The sequence below is a fragment of the Saimiri boliviensis genome, chromosome X, assembly GCF_048565385.1.
Source record: "Saimiri boliviensis isolate mSaiBol1 chromosome X, mSaiBol1.pri, whole genome shotgun sequence".
Lineage (NCBI taxonomy): Eukaryota > Metazoa > Chordata > Mammalia > Primates > Cebidae > Saimiri > Saimiri boliviensis.
The window spans coordinates 85,843,413-85,857,918 of NC_133470.1; the positions used below are offsets into that span (position 1 = coordinate 85,843,413).

Genomic DNA, 14,506 nt, shown 5'->3' on the forward strand with positions numbered 1-14,506 from the left:
TGATATTCCTGAGCATAGTATATTGCTTGGAATTTATTGAGCTTGTTGAATCTGTAAATGTTTATGTTGTATTATATTTGTTTTTTTTTCAAACAGCTCTATTGAGTTATAATTGATATACACAATCCTGCACATATTTAATGTATTGAATATGATGGTTTTTCATTATATTTGCAAATATATAGCCATTCTTTTAAAAATAATTTTAATTTTATTTTTTGTGGGTATATAGTAGGTATATTTATAGGTATGTGAGATGTTTTGATACAGGCATGCAATGCATAATAATCATATCATACAAAATGAGGTATTCATCCTTCAAGCATTTATCCTTTGTGTCATAAATAATCCAGTTATGCTATTTTAGTCATTTTTACATGTACAACTAAATTATTATTGATTATAGCCAACCTGTGGTGCCATTATATACTAGACCTTATTCATTTATTCTATTTTTTTCTACCCATTAACCATCACTCCTGAATACACTCTCCAGCCTCTGGTAATCACTCTTCTACTCTATATCTTAATCGTTTCAATTGTTTTGATTTTCAGCTCCCACAAATAAATGAGAATACACAAAGTTTATCTTCTGTGCCTGGCTTATTTCACTTAACACAATGACCTCCAGTTTAATCCATGTTGTTGCAAATGACAGGATCTCATTTTTTATGGCTAAATAATACTCCATTGTGTATATGTACCACATTTTCTTTATCTATTCATTTGCTGATGAACACTTAGATACCTCCTAAATCTTGGCTACTGTGAATAGTGCTGCAATACACATGGGAGTAAAGATATCTCTTTGGTATACTAATATCCTTCCTTTTGGGTATAAACCTAGCAGTGAGATTGCTGGATATCATATGAGGCAGCTGTATTTTTAGTTTTTGAGGAACTCCAAACTGTTTTCCATAGTGGTTGCACTAATTTACATTCCCACCAACAGTGTACAAAGGTTCCCTTTTCCTCACATCCTCACCCGCATTTGTTATTGCCTATCCTTTGGACATAGGACATTTTTACTGGGGTGAGATGGTATCTCATTATAGTTTTGATTCGTATTTCTCTGATGACCAGTGGTGTTGAGCACCTTTTCATATGCCTGTTTGCTGTTTGTATGTTTTATTGTGAGAAATGTCTATCTAGATTTTTTGGCCATTTTTGAATCAGATTTTTTGATTTTTTTTTCTATAGAGTTGCTTTAGCTCCTTATATATTCTAGTTACTAAATCTCTTGTCAGATGGGTAGCTTGCAAATATTTTCTCTCATTCTATGAGTTGTCTCTTTACATTTTTGATTGTTTCATTTTCTGGGCAAAAGCTTTGTAATTTGATGTGATCCTGTTTGTCCATTTTTGCTTTGATTTCCTATTCTTGTAGAGTCTTTAGATTTTTCCAAATATAAGATCATATCTGCAAGGAAGGATACTTTGACTTCTTCCTTTCCAATATGGATGGCCTTTATATCTTTCTATTGTCTGATTGCTCTAGCTAAGTCATCCAGTACTATGCTCAATAACAGTGGTGAATGTGGGCATCCTTGTTGTGTTCCAGATCTTAGAGGAAAGGCTTTCAGTTTTTCACCATTCAACATGATATTAGCTGTGGGTCTGCTGTATGTAGTATTTATTATGTTGAGGTATGTTCCTTCTATACCCAGTTTTTTAAAATGTTTTTCATCATGAAGGGATGTTGAATTTTATCAAATGTTTTCTCAGGATCTATTAAAATGGTCATATGATTTTTTTTCTTCATTCTGTTGATATGATGTATCCCTTTGATTCTGTATGTTGAACCATCCTTGCATCCCAGGGATAAATCCCACTTGGTCATAATGAATGATCTTTTTAGCATATGGTTGAATTTTGTTTGCTAATGTTTTATTGAGGATTTTTCCATCAATACTCTTCAGGGATATTGTCTTGTAGTTAGACTTTTGTTTCAAGTATTTTTTTCTTCCTCTTCTCTTATTGTTTTCCACCTGGGACTCCAATTATGTTTATAACTTTAATATTATCCTATATATTTCTAATGCTCTGTTCATCTTTTTCAATCTTTTCTTTTTCTAATCTGTACTTCAGATTAGATAATATCACTAGATTTTTTTTCCAGTTAAACTACTCTTTCTTCTGCCATTTTCAACCTGCTGTTAAGCCTACTCAGTGAATTTTACTTCAGATATCATGACTTCTTATTTGTTCATTTATTATACATTTGTTTTTCTTTATTTCTCTTAGTATAGTTATGATGGGTGATTCAAAATTCTTTCTCCTAATTCAAACATCTGACTTCCTTAGGGCTGATCTCTAGTATTTTTTTCCCCCTTGGATATGAGTAATATTTTCCCATCTCTTTGCTTTAGTAGTAATTTTTGAATGTACCCTGAACATTGTAAATTATATACTGTGGTATACCTTTATTATTTTTTTCTAGAATATTGATTTTGTTTGTTTATTTTAGTTTGTTTGTTTAGTAATGTGGCTGAAGTGAAACTCCAAACTCTCCCTCGTTGGCAGCACTGAAAATTCTGTTTAATTTTTTCAGCTTTATTTAGAATTTTTGGAATCTGTCCCCACATAAATATTTCATGGTTCCACCAGACAGCTGGGTAGTTTATACACAGAATTTGGGGCTTCCTCTTCTTAGTTTTTAAAATACTTGAATTTCTCTCACGGATTTTCACTACAATGGTCATCATGAATTCTGTCTTCTGGTTTTTTCAGCCAGTTGAACTGCGAGCAGTTGTGTGTAGGAGCTGGCTGGTACTGATTTGTGAATGTCTACTGTGCACATCTCTATTCAACTCCATGTTCATGGAATTATCTGTGGTAGAAATATTTACACCATGGAAATTGGTAACTATATGAATTTGTGTTTTATTTATTTTCCTCAAGATCCAGTTGTTAAACATTTAACAGTTGCAACACTGATTTTAGTTTCTCTAGAATTTATTCACTGCTTTAGTCTGGGGCTGCCATCAGGCAAAAATTTCCAGAAAAAGAAAAACTCAGTATTGTTCCCTCCTTTCAAGTATTAATTCCCTTTTAATTTTTGCCTGTTTATGGGTTACTTTCCAGTGCATTCAAATTGTTGTATTATATATTTGGTCCACTGTTTATTATTGTTATCTGCATCAGGGTTGGTCTGATAGAGGCTTCTTCACCATTGCCAGAAGTTGTCCTAATAAAGGAATGTATGTGGTTGTTTTTTTTTTTTTTTTTGGTTTGCAGTGAAGTGGGAAAATTATGAAAATGCTATAAATTTTTCATAGAGGTATAACTGTATGATTTAGAGAAGAGTTTATTTTGTTGTTGTTCAGAGAATGTCTTAATCCAACTTATTTGTGTTAAAATCTCTTTTCTTTAAAAAAAAATAATGGCACCCAGATGGTTTATTTGTTTGTTTAGTATGTGCATTAGATGAAAAGTTATCAATTGCAGTAAATTGAATAGTGTCCCCTGAAATTCTTGTTCATCTAGAACCTCAGGATGTAACCTCATTTCAATGTTATGGTCTTTGCAAAAGGAATTAATTAAAGATCTTGAGATGAATTCATTCTGGATTTAGGGTGAGTCCTAAATCCAATGACTGGTGTCTTTATAAGAAAAAAGAGGTAGATTTGGGTACACAGAAATCAGAGGAGAAGACCATTTGAAGACAGAGGCAGAGATTCAGTGATAAGCCAAGGAATATTGGGAGCCATCAGAAGCTGGAACAGACAAGAAATCGTTCTCTAGAATTTTGGAGGGAGTGTGATCCTGCCAGCACCTTGATTTTAGACTTCTGGCCTTCAGAACTGTGAGACAATAAATTTCTGTTGTTTCAAGCTACTGAGTTTATGGTAATTTGCTAGGGGTTCCTTAGGAAACTAATATGTCAATCTTATGCCAGTTCATATTTCTTTTTGCCAGTATACTAATCTATTCAATCCAATGGACATTTGTGCAAACAAATCTACACATAAAAATGAGTACCTATGCAGGAAAAAGTATTTATAGCTATATGTCCACATACACACTTGCTTTGTGTGCGAGTTACATGTTACTTTTGTAAACAAAAATACTGTACCAGCAGTCAGCCATCTGAGTACTGGCCTTGACTCTGCCACTGAGTCACTATGACCTTGTGTGAGCTATATTTTCTATTTAGTCTAGTTTCTTTTCCTGTGCAATGATATGGTTATCTTTATGAGTCAATGACCCTAAGCTTACAAATACCCATCTATCTTCTACTCAATGTATAGATATATGCTTTTGAAGATGTATAGGTGTGTAGCACATGTATTTCATTGGGTAGGAGCAGAGAGCATTGGAAAGTTGGGAGAAAAACCAACAGGATGGTAGTTTAAATACAAATGGCACACTATGGGCAACACTGTAAATGCCTGTTATGTTCCAATCACTGTATGTATATTGACACTAGTATACTTAAACGCACTATATAACTCACTTTCTATTAGATGACTTCTGAATTTTTCTGACTTACTGGACTAGAAATCACAATATGAGGAGTTTGATTAAGAAAACTTTTATACTAATAATTATATGTGAGCAGATGCCAAATTCTTTGATAGGAAAAGTCTTTACTCATGTGATTATATCTTATATTGGGATTGTCCCTGAATCACAAAAGACAGAATGTTGAATCAATGTGATTTGGAGTCCCATTTGGGGACTCATTTTGGAGAACTTTTGAAATTTGGTAGTTTATGTTTTTTCTGAGGGCCAACTTCTCCTTCACCTGGAATTTTTGTGTCTTTAGATTCCTAGACTATTAATTCAGGAAGGGTCCTTTAAGATCATCTAATTCCATTACTATTTATTTAGTCACTGAGGATATTGAGGGCCAGATCGAAGAACTCGTTGAAAGCAACACAGCAATTTTCAGAGGCAGAACTCAAACCCAAATTCCTTTAATTTATTTTTAGCTTAGATTTTTTTCCACCCTGTGCTGCATTGTTACTGTGCCTTGCCTAGGTTGCTTTTTTTTCTTTTGACCCAATGGGAATATAATTCTTTTATACTTTGAGTCAATAAATCTTCTTCTCCCCACTTTGCCCCTTGTTCAAACTGATGTATAGGCTCACACAATTACATACACCTATATTCCCTTCGGAATTTTTGAAAAGAAAGGATTGTGGTTCTGCTGCTTGTCTGTCCTGCCTACAGGGAAGCTAGAGCTGACAGTTTTGAATTGGGTCTGTATTTCTACTAGGTTGAGGGCGGGTGTGGAAGTTAGGTCAATAGGGGATCAGTGTGGCCAAACTCTTTCTTCTTAGTGGAGTATGAATGACAACCCCTTTGATGTACATTTTTCTAGCTCATTATTGTCCCCACAGATGGAATCTGAACAGACAGGATTGTCAAACCTTTATTTGGAGCCTGGGTTAGAAGGCACGCCCATAGGGATGTAAGGGAGACAGAGGGAAAAGGAGGAAGCTCACTCTTCAGTCTTGGAGCAGCAAGTAAGCATCACACATCAGCTACAGCAACCCATACTTCCTTTATCCTCCTATTTGCTCTTACCCTCTTGCTCTCTTTCTCTTCCCTTTGCTTCCTCTGCTCCTCCCTTTCTTTCTGGGCTTCCCTCTATTTCTCAGTTGGATGCCTTAAGGAATAAAATACTACTTTAGTATTTCATAAAAACAGCCACATCTATAGCCTTGCAGTGCTGTATTCAGAGCCCCAGCACAGCCGCGTGCTAAGCAGCAGTGGTGAACCTGAAGCCAGCAAAGGGGGAGGGGAGAAGGGGAGGGGAGGAGGGGAGGGAGAAACTGACAAGAGACGGAGAGAGGCAGATTGAGAGAGACAGATAGGGAGGGAGGGACGGAGGGAGGGGAAGAGAGGGAGAGAGAGAGAGAGAGAGAGAGAGAGAGAGAGAGAGAGAGAGACAGAAAGAGAGAGAGAGAGAGAGATTGAGGGGGAGAGGGAGAGCGTGAGCGCGCGCAAGCTAGCGAGCAAACCAGAGAGACAGACCGAGAGAGGGACCAGGAGAGAGACCCAGAGAAAGAGAAGAAGAAGCCAGAAGCCGAGCTCTGCAGGGCTCAACCTCCAACTTGTTTCAGTTCATTCATCCTTCTCTTCTTTTCGCTCAGACTATAGAGCTCGGTAAGAAACATTGATGTTCCTTCTTCCCCCTCCCCCAAGCTCAGGTCTCCTTTAGCGATAGCATCTCTCCCCCGTACCGAGAGTCTCCTTGGGTTGGCCGGGAGGCGAGGCATGCTCTGCAGCTGTGATGCTATCCTGGGTTCCCCAGTGGGGCTGGTGGAAGCCCAGAGGCGGCATCTGAGCAGGGAGACACTGGGGTAAAACCTGATTTGAGGAAGGGGGGTTGCGATGTGGTATATGCGTGATTTGCTTTATTGTCAGTGAATTGTTTTGTTCCTCTTTGGAAGCAGGTCAGCATTGACCTTGCAAATTGCTTGGGGGGCCCCAGCAGCTGCTGCAGAAAGCCACGGAGTGGCCCCTAGCCAAAGCAGACAGCACTGTCATGACCCCCTAGACAGCCCTAGGCACCAGGGATGGAGTAATGGCTGGAGCTTTCTCCGTTCTTTAACTCTTTCTCTGCAGCTGCTTCTCACTGCTGGAAATAAGAAGGAGGGTACCTTGCAGCCTCTTTCCCCATCTCCCCATTACCTCCCCCACATGCAAGTGAGTAGAAAGTTGTAAATAACTGCTTCCTTTAAAGCAGGTTTAGACCTCCCCACTTCCTTTAAGGGGCTCATGGTGGGGTCAGCCCTGACTTCCTCCACAAACTTGAGAGGCTTGACTTGTTTCCCTGAGAGAAGCTTCATTGCTTGCCCACCCTCAAGTCCAGGTAGTTAAGCTGATATCCTAGACCAGAGATTCAGATACACCACCCCATCCTACTCATAGGCATCATGTTAAGTCCAGCTGTGTCCTTGGAAGGGAGGAAACACCTGATGGTTTGTCTGGAACTGGCTTCCCAGTTTGGTGCTCCTCTGACTGTGGCTGGGGGTGGCATGGGCAAGAAGACTGGGGGAAGGGTGGCTGTTGGATTTATGAAAAGCAGCGTGATGAGGTAGGATTACTAGCATGAATAGTATGGGTTACTAAGGGTCAACAAGTTCTGGTTGTCTGGAGCTATGTAAAGACTGGTTGAAGCTCTTGTATTATAGCCCCTCTGAACTGGTAGGGGAAGGGATCTAATTGTTTGATGGGAGCTTTTTAAGTGAGTGACACTGCTGTGCCTGTGATAGTAATTATGACATCCTTAATACTAATTGCTAACATTATTGAGTGTATAGTATATTTTGGATTCTGGGCTGAGGATTTAGTGTGTATTACTTCATTGAATTCTTGTAGCAGAATAGTGCATTGAATAACAGACACTATTGTTATCTTTGGTTTACTGATGAAACTGAGGCACAGAGAGGTTAAGTAACTTATCCAAGATTACAGAGCAATTAAATGTCCCAGTTGGAAATTAAAACACCGGCAATCTGGTTCCAGAATCCATGGTCTTAACCATTAAGCACTACTCCTTCCTGGGGAGAATTTTGCACATTTGTCTGTTAGGTAAGTGTAGACACAATAGGTGTAGTGTGGCTTGACAAAATTTTTTGAGAAATAATGACCTGGCCTTTGTGTAGAGTAATAGGCACTTAGGCTGGAGCCAGATTTCACCTGGATTTCTGGAAGGGGGTGCCCAAAAGACTTTTATTGATCAGCTTGCTTTCCTTTGAAAATTATGCTTGGAAGGATTGCACTTTTCATAACCTTTTCCAACCAACATGCTCCGAACTGCACCTTTTAGAAACAGACCTTATTCTTATTTCCTGAGCATTTGGTGTTATTCTGTGCTGAAAATTTTAGAATACTAAAACCTTGGAACTGGAAGGAGCTCAAAAGGTCATTCATTAAGCTTTATTTCCCTCCCCCACAGTTCTTGAATTTATCATAAGCATCCAATTTGTTGACTGATTTCTATTTGAACTCCCTGCAGTGATAGAGAGCTCATTAGGTGGCTCTTTGTGTCTTGAGCAACTCTGATTGTCAGAAAGTATTCCCCATTATAAGCCAAAGTCTGTTTCCCAATGACTTATATTAATTGGTTCTTTGGGAGCATCTGGAACAAATATGCTTTTTCTTAATCATAGTTTTTCAGTTAGTTGAATACAGCAATCATGCCTCCCTCTTAAGCCTTGGATCTAATAAGACCACAGAGTAAAGGATTATCATTTACTTCATGTTGGAAATTAGCCTATTCTTAATATGGCCTAATACCCACTTGTTTGTTGGCCACAAATTGACTACTGAGTTTTCTAAAGCAGCCCTGAAAGTGTATGTTCTCCTTGGATGAGCTTATTATCTGGTGTCAACTGGACTGACGGGAGCAAGGAAGGTCACTTTCATATTCCTAAAGACCAGAAATTGGTTAGTACTAGTCCTTCTAAAGCCCCCAGAATGTCTATGTGGCATCCAGATAATAAACATGTGGGAAAATTTGAGTGACAGAAATTTTCATAAAGAAAATTATGAAATTTTCTAATTTCACAAAAAAGTTATAAAATGTTCTAATTTAATAAAGAAAATTACTACATTTGAAATAATGGTAGTTCAAGGTTTATACAGTGTATAAAAGGTAGAATAATAAACTGTTTTATCAGAAAATACCTCAGGAATAATGACATCACTGAGGGGATACAATACAGTGGGACTGGGTGGAAAAGAGGTGAGTATGTGGTCAGTAGAATGGAACACTGACTTGGCCGTTAGCAAATTTGGATTCCGCTCCTAGCTCTGATGATTTGCCAATTATCTTGGACACATGACTTCCCCTCCATGTTCCTCAGTTTTTCCATCTATAAGATATTGAGGTGGACTGTATCTCTAAGGGTCTTTCAACTTGGAAATTCTCTATCTGAAGTAAACTGTAAGATTTCAGGCTTATGAGGGGCTTCAGAAATCATTAGGCCAGTGCTTCTCAAACTTTAATGTGTAAAAATATCTCCTGGGAATCTTGTTAAAATGCAAATTGTGATTCAGAGAGCCTATGGGAGGGGCCTCGGATTTTGCATTTTAACAAACTATTAGGTGATCCTGAAACTGCTGTTCCACTGACCACACTTTAAGTAGCAAAACTCTAGTAGAGTACTAGTCAAACTCTCTTAGTAAAGGAAAATATTTTTTGGTTTGTTCATTTTTCCTAATCCACCACAGAAGACTGCTAATTTAGTAAAATAAATTAACCATGAAGTACTAGAAAATGAAAGAAAAGACATACAAAAGATAAGCCCACATTTGTATTATTAGATTCAACAGAAATAAAATGATTTTTTTCAAATTGCTGTAAAATTTTGTAAGTGCTTACTCTCGACTTCTGTACTTTGGTTCTTCCTGCTCGGTAATAAAAGTTCACAGACAGGCACTGATTGAAGGGCTACATTTTGAGTGCAGTGGTCTAGGCTACCTGCATATCTAATTTAAGAGACCTGGATTAGGCCAAGCCTTCATTTCCAAATCACCTGTAAGATGATTTTTTACCCTCCAGTTAAGTATCTCCTTTAAGGAAGAACTTAACATTTATACAGAGTTGCATTGTTCACGTGTTGTGACAGCCAAAATGTTTGTCTTTTCTTAAAACTCTTAATTTCCTTAGAGCTTCTACAAATTACACTTTCAGTTATATACTCCAAGTGGGCATGGGGCTGTATCAGTTCAGTTTATTATACCATTAGCTATTAGCCTAGTGTATGACATACAGTAGGTGCTTGATAAATGTTTGTTAAATAAATGAATGAACATTTGAAATTAGTTGTGGGGTCATACATTCAATAAAGAAAAGGTAATTTGGGCTTTCTTCTGCAGTGGGGAGACAGGATTCATCCCATTTAAAAAATTTCTTACAGTGGATAAAAGGCCAACTTGACTACTTCAGAGAGCTACTTGGTATCTCAATTTTATTTTGAAGGGATTTTAGGAAGTCAGACAAATACTTTATGTACTCTACATCTCAAGTCTTTACTCTTAACTCAGACATTAATCAAATCAGTCATTCAGCACATTAGTTTTTTTTTTTAATTAATTTATTCAGTAATGTGGTTAGGCACGGAAGAGAGGATACAAAGCTGGGCAAAAGAGACATGGTCCCTGATTGACTGGGGCTTAAAGTTTGATGGGGAAGAGGACATTAATCGGATAATTATACAGCCGTGACATTCCACTTAATAACAAATGCTATGAGGGAAAAAATATGGGGGTGGGGCTATGAAGATATACAACAGGAAACTGATCTAGTTTTGAATTTATGCAAAGCACCCTTGAGGAAGTGATATTGAGGTTGAGTAAAGACTTGTATGGGGGTGGGGTAGAGAAAATGGAGGTGGTGGAGCAGTTTTCTAGATGGAGGGGAGAGCCTGTACAAGGGCTCTGTGAAAAGAGAAGCATAGCAAATTTGAGAAGTGTGAACAAAAGCTGGTGTGGCTGGAGTGGGCCATTATAAGGCTATTGGTCTTTATTCTAGAAAGAGTGGGACTGGTTAAAAGGCTTTGAGCGGGATGACTGACATGGCTTAAACAGAATCTATTCGGTATAAGGTTACTAAGTGCCTACGATGAACCAAAGATAATGTGGGAGATACGGAATTATTTAGGAATAGCTTATGCCCTACAAGATGGACACAGTCAAGTAGAAAAGAGAAGAAATACACAAACAACTACAGGACTAGGAGATGAGATCTAAACCCATAAAAGAGAAGCAAAGGACTTTAAGTAGATCAAAGACAGCTTCCTAGAAGTGGTATTTGAAATGAGCTTTGAAGGTTAGACAAACTTTGAGTATGTGAAATTAGGGGATGGGACAAGTATTCTAGGCAGAGAGGCTAGTTGTGCTGGAGTAGTGTATGCAGAAATACTTAGATGTGTTTGGCAAGATAGGTGGAGGGCTTGACTGTAAATCATATTTAATGCTAGATGGGAAAATTAGAACTTTATATGAAAAAGAGATGCAACTCCCTCATTTTATGGATGAGCAAACCCATCCTGAGAGGGTGAGTGACTTGATTTGCCTGAGGTCACACAGGTAGTACTATTGTTGTCACTCAATAAAATGTACTGAGCACATTTTAAAATATGGGATTGGAGCTCTGGAAAGAAGTCAACTGGAGAGAGTGATTTGAGAGTTATTGACTCTCAATACTTAAAACAGAATAAAAGAGAAACAGGGGTGGTACTTTAACAATGCTTTCTTTTTTTAAGGATATAGGGGAAAAAGATGAACCTTGTGTGAAGTCTACAAAGTAGAAAAAGTCAGGGATATGGAAGGAAAATTAGAAGAGTACAGTGTTACGGAGGTGTCAAGAGAGGAGAGGCACCTTCTAATCTATTTATTGCATACATACCATTTACTAGGCATGGAGAATATAAGGGTGAGCAAAACAGATAAAGTTGTTGCCATCCTGGGCTCATGGTTTAGATGGCGAGATAGACATTATTTGGCAAACTACTGAACTGTGTAGTAATACATTGTGATTCATATGTAGAGGAAAATATACCACTTTAAGAAGAAAGGTGTGGTCACCTTTATTGAACTTCACAGCAGAGTTAAGTAGTGATAAATGATACCTGGATTTTAACAGTCCTTTACACTCTGATGGTCACAGTGCTTACCAACACTTCAGTTGGATGATGAATATCCATTTTGTGAAAGTTTGGCAGATGATTGTTGTGAAATAGTAAGGGAAGATAAGGGTCCCTCTAGGCTCATGTCCATAGGAGCACTGACTTACTGAAAAATCAGGTTATATGTCATGTAGCTTAACAGAAATTCACAAAAACCCAGCGTCTTTCCCAGATCCTCCAACTCTCTCAATTCCGCAATTTATAGAAAGAGGCACCTGATTAAAAAAAATATGAAGAATTTGATGTTAAAAGTCCCTCTTAAAATGGGATTTCTGATAGCCTAGTCCTGGTTTGGTTACTTGGTTTGTTGTGACTTATCACTTGTCTTGTTTGACCCTAAGTTTCCATAACTGTAAAATAAGGTGGAGTGTTGGAAAAGGATTTTGAACAGGGTGACTGACATGGCCTAAACTGAATCCATTCAGATATTTACAAAAACACTTCAAACTGTAGGGTTCTATAGTTCATGTTCTGCTCCATTCTGTGTTCTCATGGTTCTGTGCAGGTAGTTCAGGTTCGGTCACCTATATAAGCAACACTAATAACTTTATACAGAATTCTGAAGGTTGATAATTTTCGTGCAAGTATTCACAGACTTTGGAAGAGGTCCTTAGAACGCACCTTCCTTGTTTTATCCTGAGGTGATTGAAATTGTGACTGTTCTGAGAGTTAAAGAAAGAACTTACTATATTGTAAAATTTATAGTAAGGCTGGATGTTAGGTGATATTTCTATTACTGCTGGTTTGAAATAAACCAAAGTCACTGAAAATAAGATGGGGCAAGATACCGTTAAATACATACAAGGTGATTATCTCATTCTGAAATGTAATGGTTCAGATAGTCTCTTCCTGTGGGGAAGATATATGTGAGGGAAACACTGGTTGATAATATAAAAGCATTTGTATCCTATAAAGCATGATGTTAAACATATTTATACCTGCACAAAATATGTCTCCTAACTATACACAGAAAGGGGAATAAAACTCTCCAGGATGTATATTTTGAAGGGTGCTTTTCTCTTTAAAAACTGAATACAAGTATTACATATATTTTTTGAAGGGAAGGGGAGGTGGATAGAGATGGAATTATGTAAGTGATCATAGCATGAAACAACTTTTCAAAATAGTACAAGAGGAGCTCAGAAATGGCAGGACCCTTAACAATCATGTAATGGCAGTCTTATAATCCAGTACATATGGTCATCAGTTTTCAGTGTGAATGGTTCTAGAAAAGGTTGCTTAACACCACCAGATAATAGACAGCTTGATTGTTAGCAAGTTATTCTTCATACTGACCTGAAATCTATCTTCGGTATCTAAATGATTGGTCTTGCACCTTAAAGCAACAGCAATACTGAGTAATTGCTAGTCCCCTTCCTCCTAATGGCCATTCAAATGTTTAACCATGGTTTGTTCTTCTTCTCATCTATTCTTCTGTCTATATATTGCTAGTTCTTGAGCTTATGTAATATATATTTTGAGAACCTTCTACAGCAGACACTTCCATTTTCAGTATTCCTTTTAATATATGGTGTCCAAAACTGGACCCACTACTTGAAGCATGGATGTCCAGCACTTCCATTAAAAAACATTGTGTATATTTTCTAATATACCTTAAGATTGTAATATCTACCATTAAATTGTTTTTCCTGATTATAAAAGTAAAACAACCTAATTATAGAACATTTGGAAAATGAAGAGACATTTACAAAAATTACCTGTAAATCCCTAGTCCAGGGATAACTTGCTGTATTTCCTTTCAGATGTGTTTCCATGTTTATATAATTGGGATCACCTCTTACATGTAATATTTTTGATCTGGCTCTTTCATTGGTATTATATTGTGATCATTTCCCCACATCATTCAGCAGCCTTCAGACAATTTTTAATAGCTGCATACTTTTCAGTTTTCAGTTTCTACCATAATTGTATGACAGTTCACATATTGGTCATTTAAATTATTTTTGCTTCTTTGAACTTCATCTTTTATAGGTCTTTATTCAAATGTCATATTTGAATTCTAAGTGATCTCACATAAAAATGCAAACCCATCTTTCCCAATATTGACTCTTCCCCTTTCATAGTTTACTTTTTTTTAACCCCTTGGTTTGTGTCATCACCTAATAGACTATATACATTACATCTATTGTCTGGATTCCTGTTTTAGGGTTTAAGTCCCTCAAGCACAGGGATTTTTTCCCCATTTTGTTCACTCTTATGTCCCCTAGAACTTAAAATAATGTCTGACATATTGTAGATACTAAGTATTTGTTGAATGAATTATTAAGATGCATTTTTGTGAAGGGCATTACTGGGTCTGAAAATTCTAACTATTTAAAGGCTTTTGATAAATATATGGTGTTCTACTGTATAAGATTGTTGATTACTGCCCATACACCTATGACAGTGCTGGCTACTGTCATTGTTTTAAAAGTATTTACCAAGCTGTTAGGGACAAAATGGTACCTTACTTGATATGTTTCTTTTATTATAATGAGATTGAATACTTTTTTATATTTCTTGATCAATTTTGTTTCCTCTCTACGAACATCTATTCATGGTCTTTGTACATGTTTCCATTAATAACTTACATTTTTTTATTTGTATGGACAATGAATATTTAGTTGACATTAGACCTTTTTCTGTCAAATAGAGGGAAAATATTCTACTTACATTTTAAATGTTTATATTTAAAAGTTTACATTTTAAATTGACTTTTATGCATAGCATTCTTAATTTTATGTAATTGTATTTATCTTTTCATTTGTAATTTCTTTTTTATTGCATTTTAGGTTTTGGGGTACATGTGAAGAACTTGCAAGATTGTTGCATAGGTACACACATGGCAGTGTGATTTGC

General features: G+C 37.0%; 1 protein-coding gene across 3 annotated transcripts in view; it reads left to right on the top strand.

Moving 5' to 3' along the window:
* Window positions 1-5,805: 5,805 nt before the first annotated feature.
* GABRA3 (gamma-aminobutyric acid type A receptor subunit alpha3) overlaps window positions 5,806-14,506 on the top strand; it is a 271,576-nt gene continuing 262,875 nt past the window's right edge. Inside the window, exons 1-2 of one of the 3 annotated variants that reach the window (XM_074391423.1) lie at window positions 5,806-6,113; window positions 14,440-14,481. The gene's annotated coding sequence lies outside the window, so the exon portion shown is untranslated. The remainder of the gene's footprint in view (window positions 6,114-14,439; window positions 14,482-14,506) is intronic. The other 2 variants (XM_074391422.1, XM_003943407.4) reach the window with 2 other exon arrangements.